The following is a 13,884-nucleotide window of genomic DNA, read 5'->3' as shown; positions in this document are numbered from 1 at the left end:
TTGATATCTGTGAGGTACCAACTTTATAAAGTCATTATAAGGAGACACATACACGCACACACTGCCCGGCATGTCTTTTTTTTTGGTTTTTTTTCCAGATTCTTTTTTTTTTTTTTTTTAAATTTTATTTTCTACATGTCTTTTTTTAATCTTCCATTTTGCGTGTGAGAAAACTGAGACTCAGAGAGGTAACTTGCCAAGTTGACACAGATTTACACGGTGCTTTGTACATAGCAGGCACACAATTACATATATGTTGATTGAATGAGTTTGTCTCCAATCTTTCACTTACAGAGTTGCAATAAAGAGCTTGGAACATATATCTTTCCAAACTTTGCCAGTGTTTTTAGAGGATATATTTACTGCTGGAAGTGGAATTGCCGATTTCAGCGTCTGCCATATTTAAAGAAACTGCTAATTCAACTTGCATCCAGTAGACTCTTGATACATGTTTCTTTTGCTAATTTCTTTCTCGTGGTGCATTTTGGGAGTCGTAGTCTTTGTGATGGTTGCTGGGAATCGTGGTCCGAGCCAGCCTCAGGCAGTCGGCGCGGGCGAACGTATCACGAGGCAGGCTTTAGGATCCTGCGGGGCACGGCGGGCCGGGGGAAGGGTCTGGGGAGGTCGGGAGCGCGTCCGTGATCCCGGAGCAGCTGCGGCGTCGGTGGCGTCGGGAGCGAGCCGGTCCGGGAGCGGCGCGGGTGGTGGAGGAGGAGGCAGGGTAAGCGGCGCTCGGTAAGCGGCGCTCGGTAAGCGGCGCCGGCCCGGCCGGTCTCCGAACCTGGCCAGCCTCTGCGGGTACTGCCATACTAGGCCTTGGCCCTGAGGCGGCCCTGGAGGCGGGGCCTGCGCTCGCTAGGGCACGACAGGGGTTATGGGGGGAGAGGGAGGGAGGGCAGCTGCTGAGGAGCGCAGAGGCTGCGTGCGGCGGAGCGGAGAGAGAAGCGGCTCGCTGCTCCAGCTGCCGGTCCCTCTAACTCTCCAGTGCCGGTCACACGCCTCTCGCTCCGGGTCCCTGCTGGGCCCTCCTGGCAGCCGAGGCGCCGACCTTTGACCCAGCAAGAGGCTGACTCCGACCCCTCAGGCTACCTTGAAAGCTTTCCTCCCAGGTGTTTCCCACCCGAGTGGCCTTCTTCCCAGCCTGTTTCTGGGGTGAGGGCGTGGGGCAAGACCTCGGAGAAGGGCTAGAGGAAGCCCTGTCTGCCCGAAGTCATCAGGCGTCCCGGAAGGTCCCCGTCTCCTCTTTACAGTCTCTGATCGCCGGGCTTCAGCCCACCCTTTACATACAATCATTGAAGCTACCGTGTTTTCTCTGGTTACTCTGTGTGAACCTGGGAAACAAACCTGTTTCCAGGCAAGTGTAGGGAAGAAACAGGAGATAAAAACTGGTTCCCTGGGGAAGAACTATCAGAAACTGAGGAGTGCTGCCTTTCGACATGGGGAAGTAGAAACTTGGGCAGGCCCGAATAAATGTGGATCATCCGACCCTCCCCAATTCTTCCTCTCCAGAAAAAGTTTTGAGTTCAATGAGAGCTGTTTCTTTGCTATTCTATACTCTCTCTGACTTTGTAAACCAGGGCAAATAGGATTTGTGTCCCTGCTCTTAATTTAGCACAAGTTAATTGGAATTATTTTGGGTGTACCTTCAGTTGGTCTTGTGTGCACAGTAGTTCCTATGTGAGGGCTTTTCCAGATATCAGATCAATCAATCTAGAGAAAGGTGGATCCTTCTAGTTAGGATTGTGAAGGGGGACTCTCATTCGTTCCTTAATGAATAGGGGAGCCTTTAACGTATTTTCATTGGATGTTTAGGCATTATAATTCCTACACTTGTTCGACATTTGAATAATAATAATAAAACCTCTTGAAAACTCAAAGCAGTGTTAATGAAAGTTGGACTTTTACATAGAGCCAAGTTCAAGAATCCATAAAATTTTGGGAAAATAACCAAATAACAAATTGATCCAGGATATATGAGGGCACACAGTTTATTAAACACACATTTATTGAACACTTGTTAAGTTTTCTTTTTAATGCATTTTTGGCCGCACCGGGTCTTAGTTGTGGCATGTGGGATCTTTGTTGTGGCATGTGGCATCTTTCATTTTTATTTTTTATTTTTAATTAATTTATAGCTGCATTGGATCTTCATTGCTGTGCGCAGGCTTTTCTTTAGTTGCGGCGAGCGCGGGCTACTCTTCGTTGCAGCGCGCAGGCTTCTCATTACGGTGGCTTCTCTTGTTGTGGAGCACAGGCTCTGGGCACACGGGCTTCAGTAGTTGTGGCACACGGGTTCAGTAGTTGTGGCACACGGGTTCAGTAGTTGTGGCTCATGGGCTCTAGAGCGCAGATTCAGTAGTTATGGCGCATGGGCTTAGTTGCTCCACGGGATGTGGGATCTTCCTGGACCAGGGCTTGAACCAGTGTCCCCTGCATTGGCAGGTGGATTCTTAACCTATGTGGCATCTTTTAGTTGCAGCATGCGGACTTTTTAGTTGTGGCATGCGGACTCTTAGTTGCGGCATGCATGCGGGATCTAGTTCCCTAACCAGGGATCGAACCCAGGCCCCCTGCATTAGGAGTGCAGAGTCTTACCCACTGGATCACTGGGGAAGTCCCTATTGAGCACTTATTATGTAACTGGCACTGGGGTTAGAAATATGAATATCTTTCTTCAAGAACATCAGAGAGACATATTCACATGAAAATTGTAGTGTTATATATCCATTAAAAGGAATTTATATGGTGTGAAGGAAATATTACCATTGCCTGGAAAGTCAGGGAAATGTTTGTAGGGAGGAGATACTTGAGTTGGGTGTTGGAAGATGGGTAGGAGCTTGCACAAGTAAAGAAGGGCATTCCAGATGGAGACAACAGCATGAGCAAAGGCATGGTGAAAGTGTGAGGAAAAAAAAATAACATGATGTTTAAGTGTCAGAAATTTGTCCAAAACAGGATGTGTGGTGGGGAAATTGCCAGGTGAGACTGAAAAGAGAGTAGGGAGCTATTGGAGCGTTTTAATGTTAGGGAGTGACAAGTGCAGATTAAGGTAATGAGAAATGAGGCAGTGAGACTAATTAGAGTTGTTGCAGTTGACTGAGAGTCTGAATAAAATGTGACCGTGGGAGTGAAGAGGAGGGGAATGGATTTTAGAAATATTTCTAAGATAGCTGCAATAGGATTTAGTGACTGGGGAGAGACAGTGGGCTAAGTTTTCTAATTTGAGAAATTGGGTAAATGGGAATTTCATTGACCAGGATATGGATTAGTAAAAGTAGAGCAGATTTTTTTTTGTGGTATGTGGGCCTCTCACTGTTGTGGTCTCTCCCGTTGCGGAGCACAGGCTCCGGATGCGCAGGCTCAGCGGCCATGGCCCACGGGCCTAGCTGCTCTGCGGCATGTGGGATCTTCCTGGACCGGGGCACAAACCTGTGTCCCCTTCATCGGCAGGCGGACTCTCAACCATTGCGCCACCAGGGAAGCCCTAGAGCAGATTTTTTTAAGGTTTGGGTGGCTATAGAAAGAGGTATAGGGGAGCTAGTCTGTTATGCTGAGATCAAGTTGTCATGGGATATGCACATGGAGATGTTACTAGGCAGCTGGAAGTAAGGAGGCCTGGTGAGCTTGGCAATAGCTTGGAGTAAGTGAGGACATATTTGAAAAAAAATCCTGGGAAAATAATGTTTATTTTATTTCTTTATAAGGAAATATTAGAATATGCCCTTCTCCCACTTAATAGTGAGCTTCTCAAGGCAGGGACCATATACCTCAATAATTTTGCATCCCTTTTCCCCTTATACAATGCCTGTGTTATTATAAGCTCTCAATAAATGTTAGTTAAGCTAGCAGGAAATCAATTTACTTTGCCAGGTCGAAGTTACCTTTTGGGCTTTCTTTAAGAAGATTATGAGAGGCTGTCTTATAATTTTCATTTTATACTTAAGTGGTATTCATGAGGCTTGTATGGGTCAACAGGAAAGGAAATGAAGAAGATATGAGTGTTGTGTTGCTGCTTGAGGAAGTTCAGGGCATGAGCAGGAGATAGACAGTATTAATTTATAAGAGGCTCCTGCTCATTGAGAAGAGGATCTTACAATGAATTCTCATTCTGGAAGATGTCAGAAAAATGTGATTTTCAATCAGAGTTTCCTGAAATCCTGTCAATTTGAAGTTGGTTCCTCCTTCTGAAGGTGCAAGTGCATTCCTTCTTGTGTAAAATCATTTGAAAGGGAACCTGAGGTGGTCATGTTTATTTAAACCTCTTCATCTGTATTATTAGTTTGTGAAAGTTGGCAGACTCAGTAGATTCTGATGGGACCAGACTGAATTCTCTTCTGTGAAGCTAGTTCACTTCTAGTAGGTACAGACTATGGCTGATATCCAGAGTAGAGATTGCAGAAGTCCTGGTTTTGCCACTTGCTGTTTAGTCTTGGGAAAGTCCCTGAGTTAATTCCACTTTCAAGTGTAGCCTAAATACTCACTCTGAGGTGAGCGCTGTTCAGAGCACACACAAGATACAGACGCTGCCCCATAGTGGCACATGTGCTTATTACTGAATCAGGCTGGTTCTATCCTAGCATCTAGAAAATAGGGATGATGCTTGTCAGATGATGTCCTGAGCTGACTGACTTTTCTTGGATCAAGTGGGAATGTTGATACTATGGATATCAGTTTGGAGTTTCCATAGAATTTTAACTGAATCTGGATTTTGAATGTTCTACTAGTTAGCACCTGCTTTTTTTGCACTAACAAGATATTCTCTTAGGGAGAAGGGCTACCAGACAGAAAGATTTAGTGGCTGTACCACTTAAAATCCATTACTTTGGGCAAGTAACATCCTCATTGTAAAATTATGGTATTAGTACCTACTTCATTTGTTTATTGTGAGGATTAAGTACAGCATATTTAAATCACTTAGAATAGTGCCAAGTACATAGTGACTACTCAGTAGTGTTATTTATTATTATATACCACCTTGAGTGGGAGGCTGTGCTCTGAAAGATTTGGAGGAATGAGTGATGAATTCCATCCCCAGTAATTAAAAAAAACAGAAATGATAGAACAAAAGGGTGGACAGTTCTGGAGCCTGTGGAAGGAAAACCACATTCACGGAAAGATAGCCAAAATGAAAAGGCAGAGGACTTTGTACCAGATAAAGGAACAAGATAAAACCCCAGAAAAACAACTAAATGAAGTGGAGATAGGCAAGCTTCCTGAAAAAGAATTCACGATAATGATAGTGAAGATTATCCAGGACCTCAGAAAAAGAATGGAGGCAAAGATCGAGAAGATGCAAGAAATGTTTAACAAAGAACTAGAAGAATTAAAGAGGAAACACCCAGAAGAATTACAGAACAAACAAACAGAGATGAACAATACAATAACTGAAATGAAAAATACACTAGAAGGAATCAATAGTAGAATAACTGAGGCAGAAAAACGGATAAGTGACCTGGAAGACAGAATGGTGGAATTCACTGCCATGGAACAGAATAAAGGAAAAAGAATGAAAAGAAATGAAGACAGGCTAAGAAACCTCTGGGGCAACATTAAATGCAACAACATTTGAATTATAGGGGTCCCAGAAGGAGAAGAGAGAGACAAAGAACTGGAGAAAATATTTGAAGAGATTATAGTCAAAAACTTCCCTAACATGGTAAAGGAAATAGCCATCCAAGTTCAGGAAGTGCAGGATAGACCCAAGGAGAAACACACCGAGACACATAGTAATCAATTTGACAAAAATTAAAGACAAAGAAAAACTATTGAAAGCAACAAGGGAAAAATGATAAGTAACATACAAGGGAGCTTCCATAAGGTTAACAGCTGGTTTCTCAGCAGAAACTCTAAAAGCCAGAAGGGAATGGCATGATATATTTAAACTTATGAAAGGGAAGAACTTACACCTAAGATTACTCTACCCGGCAAGGATCTCATTCAGATTTGATGGAGAAATCAAAAGCATTACAGACAAGAAAAAGCTAAGAGAATTCAGCACCACCAAACCAGCTCTACAACAAATGCTAAAGGAACTTCTCTAAGTGGGAAACACAAGAGAAGAAAAGCACCTACAAAAACAAACCCATAGTAATTAAGAAAATGGTCATAGGAACATACATATTGATAATTGCCTTAAACGTGAATGGATTAAATGCTCCAACCAAAAGACACAGGCTCGCTGAATGGATACAAAAACAAGACCCATATATATGCTGTCTACAAGAGACCCACTTCAGACCTAGGGACACACACAGACTGAAAGTGAGGGGATGGAAAAAGATATTCCATGCAAATGGAAATCAGGAGAAAGCTGGATTAGCAATACTCATATCAGATAAAATAGACTTTAAAATAAAGAATGTTACACAAGACAAGGAAGGACACTACATAATGATCAAGGGATCAATCTAAGAGGAAGATATAACAGTTATAAATATATATGCACCCAACATAGGAGCACCTCAATACATAAGGTAACTGCTAACAGCTATAAAAGAGGAAATCCACAGTAACACAATAATAGTGGGGACTTTAACACCTCACTTACACCAATGGACAGATCATCCAAACAGAAAATTAATAATGAAACACAAGCTTTAAATGACACAATAGAGCAGATAGATTTAATTGATATTTATAGGACACTTCATCCAAAAACAGCAGATTACACTTTCTTCTCAATTGTACATGGAACATTCTCCAGGATAGGTCACATCTTGGGTCACAAATCAAGGCTCAGTAAATTTAAGAAAATTGAAATCATAGCAAGCATCTTTTCTGACCACAATGCTATGAGATTAGAATTCAATTACAGGGAAAAACAAATGAAAAACACAAACATGGAGGCTAAACAATACGTTACTAAATAACCAAGAGATCACTGAAGAAATCAAATAGAAAATCAAAAAATACCTAGAGACAAATTACAACGAAAACACGATGATCCAAAACCTATGGGATACAGCAAAAGCAGTTATAAGAGGGAAGTTTATAGAAGCCTACCTCAAGAAACAAGAAAAATCTGAAATAAACAATTTAACCTTACACCTAAAGGAACTAGAGAAAGAAAAACAAACAAAACCCAAAGTTAGTAGAAGATATCATGAAGATCAGAGCAGAAATAAATGAAATAGAAACAAAGAAAACAATAGCAAAGATCAATAAAACTAAAAACTAGTTCTTTGAGAAGATAAACAAAATTGATAAACCTTTAGCCAGACCCATGAAGAAAAAGAGGGAGAGGACTCAAATCAATAAATTTAGAAATGAAAAAGGGTAAGTTTCAACAGACACTGCAGAAATACAAAGCATCTTGAGAGACTACTACAAGCAACTCTGTGCCAATAAAATGTACAACCTGGAAGAAATGGACAAATTCTTAGAAAGGTTTAACCTTCCAAGACTGAACCAAGAAGAAACAAAATATGAACAGACCAATCACAAGTAATGAAATTGAAACTGTGATTTAAAATCTTCCAACAAACAAAAGTTTAGGAGCTTCATAGGTGAGTTCTTTCAAACATTTAGAGAAGAGCTAACACCCATCCTTCTCAAACTCTTCCAAAACATTGCAGAGGAAGGAACACTCCCAAACTCATTCTATGAGGCCACCATCACCCTGATACCAAAACCAGACAAAGATACTACAAAAAAAGAAAATTATAGACCAGTGACACTGATGAATATAGATGCAGAAATCCTCAACAAAATGCTAGCAAACAGAATCCAACAACACATTAAAAGGATCATACACCCTGATCAAGTGGGATTTATCCCAGGGATGCAAGGATTCTTCAGTATACGCAAATTAATCAATGTGATACACCATATTAACAAATTGAAGAAGAAAAACCATATGATCATCTCAATAGATGCAGAAAAAGCTTTTGACAAAATTCAACACCCGTTTATGATAAAAACTCTCCAGAAAGTGGGCATAGAGGGAACCTACCTCAACATAATAAAGGGCATATACGACAAATCCACAGCAAACATCATTCTCAATGGTGAAAAACTGAAAGCATTTCCTCTAAGATCAGGAACAAGACAAGGATGTCCACTCTCGCCACTATTATTCAACATAGTTTTGGAAGTCCTAGCCATGACAATGGGAGAAGAAAAATAAATAAAAGGAATACAAATTGGAAAAGAAGAAGTAAAACTCACTGTTTGCAGATGACATGATACTATGTAGCGAATCCTAAAGAGGCCACCAGAAAACTACTAGAGCTAATCAATGAATTTGGTAAAGTTGCAGGATACAAAATTAATGCACAGAAATCTCTTACATTCCTATACACTAATGATGAAAAATCTGAAAGAGAAATTAATTAAACACTCCCATTTACCATTGCAACAAAAAGAATAAAATACCTAGGAATAAACCTACCTAGGGAGACAAAAGACCTATGTGCAGAAAACTATAAGACAATGATGAAAGAAATTAAAGATGATACCAACAAATGGAGAGATATACCATGTTCTTGGATTGGGAAATCAATATTGTGAAAATGACTGTACTACCCAAAGCAATCTACAGATTCAATGCAATCCCTATCAAATTACCAATGGCATTTTTTTACCGAACTAGAACAAAAAATCTTAAAATTTGTATGGAGACACAAAAGACTCTGAGTAGCCAAAGCAATCTTGAGCTAAAAAAATGGAGCTGGAGGAATCAGACTCCCTGACTTCAGACTACACTACAAAGCTACAGTAATCAAGACAATATGGTCCTGGCACCAAAACAGAGATATAGATCAATGGAACAGGATAGAAAGCCCAGAGATAAACCCACGCACCTATGCTCAACTAACCTATGACAAAGGAGGCAAGGATATACAGTAGAGAAAAGACAGTCTCTTCAATAAGTGGTGCTGGGAAAACTGGACAGCTACATGTAAAAGAATGCAATTAGAACACTCCCTAACACCATACACAAAAATAAACTCAAAATGGATTAGAGACCTAAATGTAAGACTGTACACTATAAAACTCTTAGAGGAAAACATAGGAAGAACACTCTTTGAGATAAATCACAGCAAGGTCTTTTTTGATCCACCTCCTAGAGTAAGGGAAATAAAAACAAAAATAAACAAATGGGACCTAATGAACCTTAAAACCTTTTGCAAAGCAAAGGAAACTACAAATAAGATGAAAAGACAACCCTCAGAATGGGAGAAAATATTTGCAAATGAATCAACGGACAAAGGATTAATCTCCAAAATATATGAACAGCTCATGCAGCTCAATATTAAAAGAACAAACAACCCAATCAAAAAAATGGTCAGAAGACCTAAATAGACATTTCTCCAAAGAAGACATACAGATGGCCAGGAAGCACATGAAAAGCTGCTCAACATCACTAATTACTAGAGAAATGCAAATCAAAACTACAGTGAGGTATCACCTCATACCGGTTAGAATGGGCATCATCAGAAAATCTACAAACAATAAATGCTGGAGAGGGTGTGGAGAAAAGGGAACCCTCTTGCACCGTTGGTGGGAATGTAAATTGATACAGCCACTATGGAGAACATTATGGAGGTTCCTTAAAAAACTAAAAATAGAATTACCATATGACCCAGCAATCCCACTACTGGGCATATACCCAGAGAAAGTTATAATTGAAAAAGACACATGCACCCCAATGTTCATTGCAGCACTATTTACAATAGCCAGGTCATGGAAGCAACCTAAATGCCCATTGACAGATGAATGGATAAAGAAGATGTGGTACATATATACAATGGAATATTACTCAGCCATAAAAAGGAACGAAATTCTGTCATTTGTGGAGACGTGGATGGATCTAGAGACTGTCATACAGAGTGAAGTAAGTCAGAAAGAGAAAAACAAATATTGTATATTAACGCATATATGTGGAACCTAGAAAAATGGTACATAGAGACACAGATGTAGAAAACAAACGTATGGACACCAATGGGGAAAAGTGGTGGGGTGGGGGTGGGATGAATTGGGCAATTGGAATTGACATGTATACACTAATTTGTATAAAATGGATAACTAATAAGAACCTGCTGTATAAAAAAATAAGTAAAATAAAATTCGATAAAAAAACTGTAAAAGAACAGAGGAGTGGTGGCCTGTCCTGGAGCTCTCTATGAAGGGAATTTAGAGAGGTGGCTTCAAGAATGCAGGCCTCACTTTATTTTCATTTTGGAGGTATGAAAGACTTGGAGTGACTAGCAGTAAAAATCCATTAAAATGGAAAGGAGTTATAGGCTGGTTTTAGAGCCAATCTATAGGGTGCAATTGAGGTAACCTATGTCCCATGCTACTGAGAGAAGGTATGGCAGGGAATCATGTGGAACAGCAGTATGTGAATGCAGCGAGTGAGCTAAATCCTTGGGGCCTTCAGAAGGGAAGAGGCATGTTAGGAGCTAGTTTGAGAAATGAAGTGTTGGTATTTGGAGGTAGAAATGCCTTGCATTATAGTGCTAGTGTTTACCTTGAGAGTGTGGGATGCCTTGCAGAAGAACATACGGAGCAGATAACTTTTGCCTAAAGATTAAAAAAAAACCCTCACATCTAGAGGAACTAGGGAACTCTTTTTAGGAGAGTCTTGGAGGAGGCTATTTCTGGCTTTATAAACATATTGCCCCCTCTTGTGTGTTGGGTGAATGGCTTATTGTCAGACAGTGGAATGGTAATATCTGACTCAGCCACATCTCTTGGGCAGACAGGGTTTTCATCTCCTTCACTAGGCATTGTGGATTACTATAGTCAGTGTGTTTTGTAGTGATCCTTCACAGATGGGCAAACTGCGGCTAAGATCCTAAGGAAAGGGGATGCGTTGGTGAGTTAATATGGGGAGAATGAGCTGGAAGTAGGTGAGGATTGCTCCAGTGCCCTTTCTAGAGATGGCAGAAGTTTTATTCATCCTCTTAAAATCATCTTCTGTCCAGATGCTCCTTTCTTTTGAAGGCCTGATTTAAGGCTCAGATGAGTACTTCTCAAACTTTAGTGAGCATCAGAATTATTGGGGCAGGGTTTTTCAACCTCGGCATTATTGACTTATTGGGCCATATAATTCTTTGTTGTGTTAACTGTTCTGTATACTTTAGGATGTTTAGCAGCATCCCTGGCCTCTACCCAGTAGATGCTAGTAGTACCTTCCCTCCCAGTTGTGACAACCAAAAATGTCTCCAGGCATTGACAAATGTCCCCTGGGAGGCAAAATTGCCCCAGTTGAGAACCAGTGACTGGAGTGATTATTAAAAATGTAGACCTCTGGGCTTCCCTGGTGGGGCGGTGGTTGGGAGTCCACCTGCCGATGCAGGGGACGCGGGTTTGTGCCCCGGTCCAGGGGGAATCCCACATGCCGCGGAGTGGCTGGGCCCGTGAGCCGTGGCCGCTGAGCCTGTGCGTCTGGAGCCTGTGCTCCGCAGCTGGAGAGGCCACAACAGTGAGAGGCCCCCGTACCGCAAAAAAAAAAAAAAAAAAAAAAAAAAAAAAATGTAGACCTTTAATCCTTATCTTGAAAAATCTGTTTCAGTAGTGGGGGGGGGGCTTAGGAGTCTACATTTCCAGGAGGCATGCCAGGAGATTCTGAAACATGTGATCACGGCTCTGCAGGGGTAAAGCATTTTTTACAATATCTTTCCATTCATAATGAAGTTTTGGTGGAGAATTATCCTCAGAGCACTGACTTAGCTCAGTTAAAATAGTATCAATTAAATCCTGTAGTGGATATCAGTGTATTTCAGCCTTGTTAAAATTTTTTTTCTGTTTACCGTATTGAATATATCTGTCAACTTGAATAGAAACTCAGATTCCGGGCTTCCCTGGTGGCACAGTGGTTAAGAATCCGCCTGCCAATCCAGGAGACACGGGTTCAAGCCCTGGTCTGGGAAGATCCCACATGCTGCGGAGCAGCTAAGCCCGTACGCAACAACTACTGAGCCTGTGCTCTAGAGCCCGTGTGCCACAGCTACTGAAGCCCATGTGCCTAGAGCCCGTGCTCTGCAACAAGAGAAGCCATCGCAATGAGAAGCCCGTGCACTGCAACAAAGAGTAGCCCCCGCTCACCGCAACTAGAGAAAGCGCGTGCACAGCAACAAAAGACCCAACACAGCCTAAATAAATAAATAATAAAATAAATAAATTTATTAAAAAAAAAAAAGAAACTCAGATTCCTCTCTAGTTTTTCTGAAGTTTTCTACTATTTCATTAATTTGTCTCTTTTTCACTTTACCATTATCAATATTTATATACATATGCATGTATCAGACAGTTATCTTTTACTTCCTACTGTGGCACATCTACCTATGGGCAAACTAGTGATGAAACTCAAGATATCTGGACATTCCAGAGTTTGTTCATTAAGGTCAGTGAGCATATACTTTTCCTCCTCACTTACCTGGAACCTCTTCAGTTTCTTTGCAGATGCTCAGCTTTGTTTATGTGTAGGTTACTCTACTTCTGCTCATTCCTCCTCAGTATAGTACAGTGGTGAAAGGCTGAACTCAAACATCAGGCTCTCTGGGTTTGAGTCCCTACTTTCACTTATCCTGGCAAATTTTTAAATTTTTGTTTTTTAACCACTTCATGCTTTAGTTTTCTTATTGTAAAGTTCCTGGATCATAGGTTTGTTGTGAGGATGAAATGAATTAATGTATATAAAGTGCTTAGAACAGTGCTTGGTATGTAGCAAGTACGAAATAAGTGTCAACTCTTTGGTGATTATTTTAGATCAGTGTCCTATGTGTGCAAGGTGGGGTCCCTATTAGCCTTTGTTCTAGTGTTCTGCATGGGTATCGTTAAATTTTCATATACGTATATGAGCACATGCATTATTTTAGGTTGAGGAATAGTGTACATAATGTGAAGTGTATGACTTGATAATTCTTTTACACATGTACATATTTGTGTGACTTCCACTCAGGTCAAGATCAACCACGTTTCTGGCACCTCAGAAGGCTTCCTTGTGCTCCTTTCCACTCGTCTCCCCACCCAGGGTAACCTCTATTCTGATGTCTGTCACCGTAGACTAATTTTGCCTTTTTGAGTTTCATATAAATGAAATCATTAGTTTGTACTCCCTCCCTCCCTTCCTTCCTCCCTCCCTCCCTTCCTCCCTTCCTTCCTTCCTGCGTTGGGTCTTTGTTGCTGTGCACAGGCTTTCTCTAGTTGCGGCAAGCTGGGGCTGCTCTTCGTTGTGGTGGCTTCTCTTGTTGCGGAGCATGTGCTCTAGGCATGCGGGCTTCAGTAGTTGTGGCACGCAGGCTCAGTAGTTGTGGCTTGCAGGCTCTAGAGCGCAGTCTCAGTAGTTGTGGCGCAAGGGCTTAGTTGCTCCATGGCATGTGGGATCTTCCCGGACTAGGGCTCGAACCCTTCCTTGGCAGGTGGATTCTTAACTGCTGTGCCACCAGGGAAGCCCCACCTGAATAAGTTTTACAAAAACCTTTCAAAAAGGGAATGTTTGTACTATAGGCACTCTGGCATTTCTGTTTCTTGAACATGCCAAGTGTGTTGAAATCTTGGAGCCTTTGCACTTGCCATTGCCTCTGTCTGAACACTTTTCCCAAGATTTTCACATGGCTGTTTTCTTTCTGTTATTCTGATCTCAGTCCACATATCACTTCCCATAGAGGCCTTTGATCTGCAATCTGTTGTAGTACCCCTAGACAATTTGTCTTCAAGATACTTATCATTGTCTCAACTTAACTTGTTGTCTTTCTTCCTCTACTAGAATGAAAACTCTGAGAGGAGGGATCTTGTCTGCTTGTTCACTGCTGTATCCCTAATGCTTAGGTGATCAATATTTGTTGAATGAGCACCTGATCTGTGCATGTTTTTTTCTTCCTAGATGATGGGCACATTTATTTTTATTAATTTTCCTTCTTTCCCCTTCTTCTTTTC

The 13,884-nt window shown here is 41.3% G+C and overlaps 1 protein-coding gene across 5 annotated transcripts in view; it reads left to right on the top strand.

Annotated features, from left to right (window-relative positions):
• The first annotated feature begins 543 nt into the window (after positions 1 to 543).
• ARMH3 (armadillo like helical domain containing 3) overlaps positions 544 to 13,884 on the top strand; it is a 175,519-nt gene continuing 162,178 nt past the window's right edge. For 2 of the 5 annotated variants that reach the window (XM_032608973.1, XM_032608974.1), the window contains exon 1: positions 558 to 721. The gene's annotated coding sequence lies outside the window, so the exon portion shown is untranslated. Of the gene's footprint in view, positions 736 to 12,907; positions 12,981 to 13,884 lie in introns of all 5 variants that reach the window. The other 3 variants (XM_032608971.1, XM_032608970.1, XM_032608972.1) reach the window with 3 other exon arrangements.

The sequence above is a fragment of the Phocoena sinus genome, chromosome 16 (genome assembly GCF_008692025.1).
Source record: "Phocoena sinus isolate mPhoSin1 chromosome 16, mPhoSin1.pri, whole genome shotgun sequence".
NCBI classification, from domain to species: domain Eukaryota; kingdom Metazoa; phylum Chordata; class Mammalia; order Artiodactyla; family Phocoenidae; genus Phocoena; species Phocoena sinus.
Note: the sequence above shows the minus strand (reverse complement) of the source record. Positions and strands in the feature narration are given on the sequence as shown.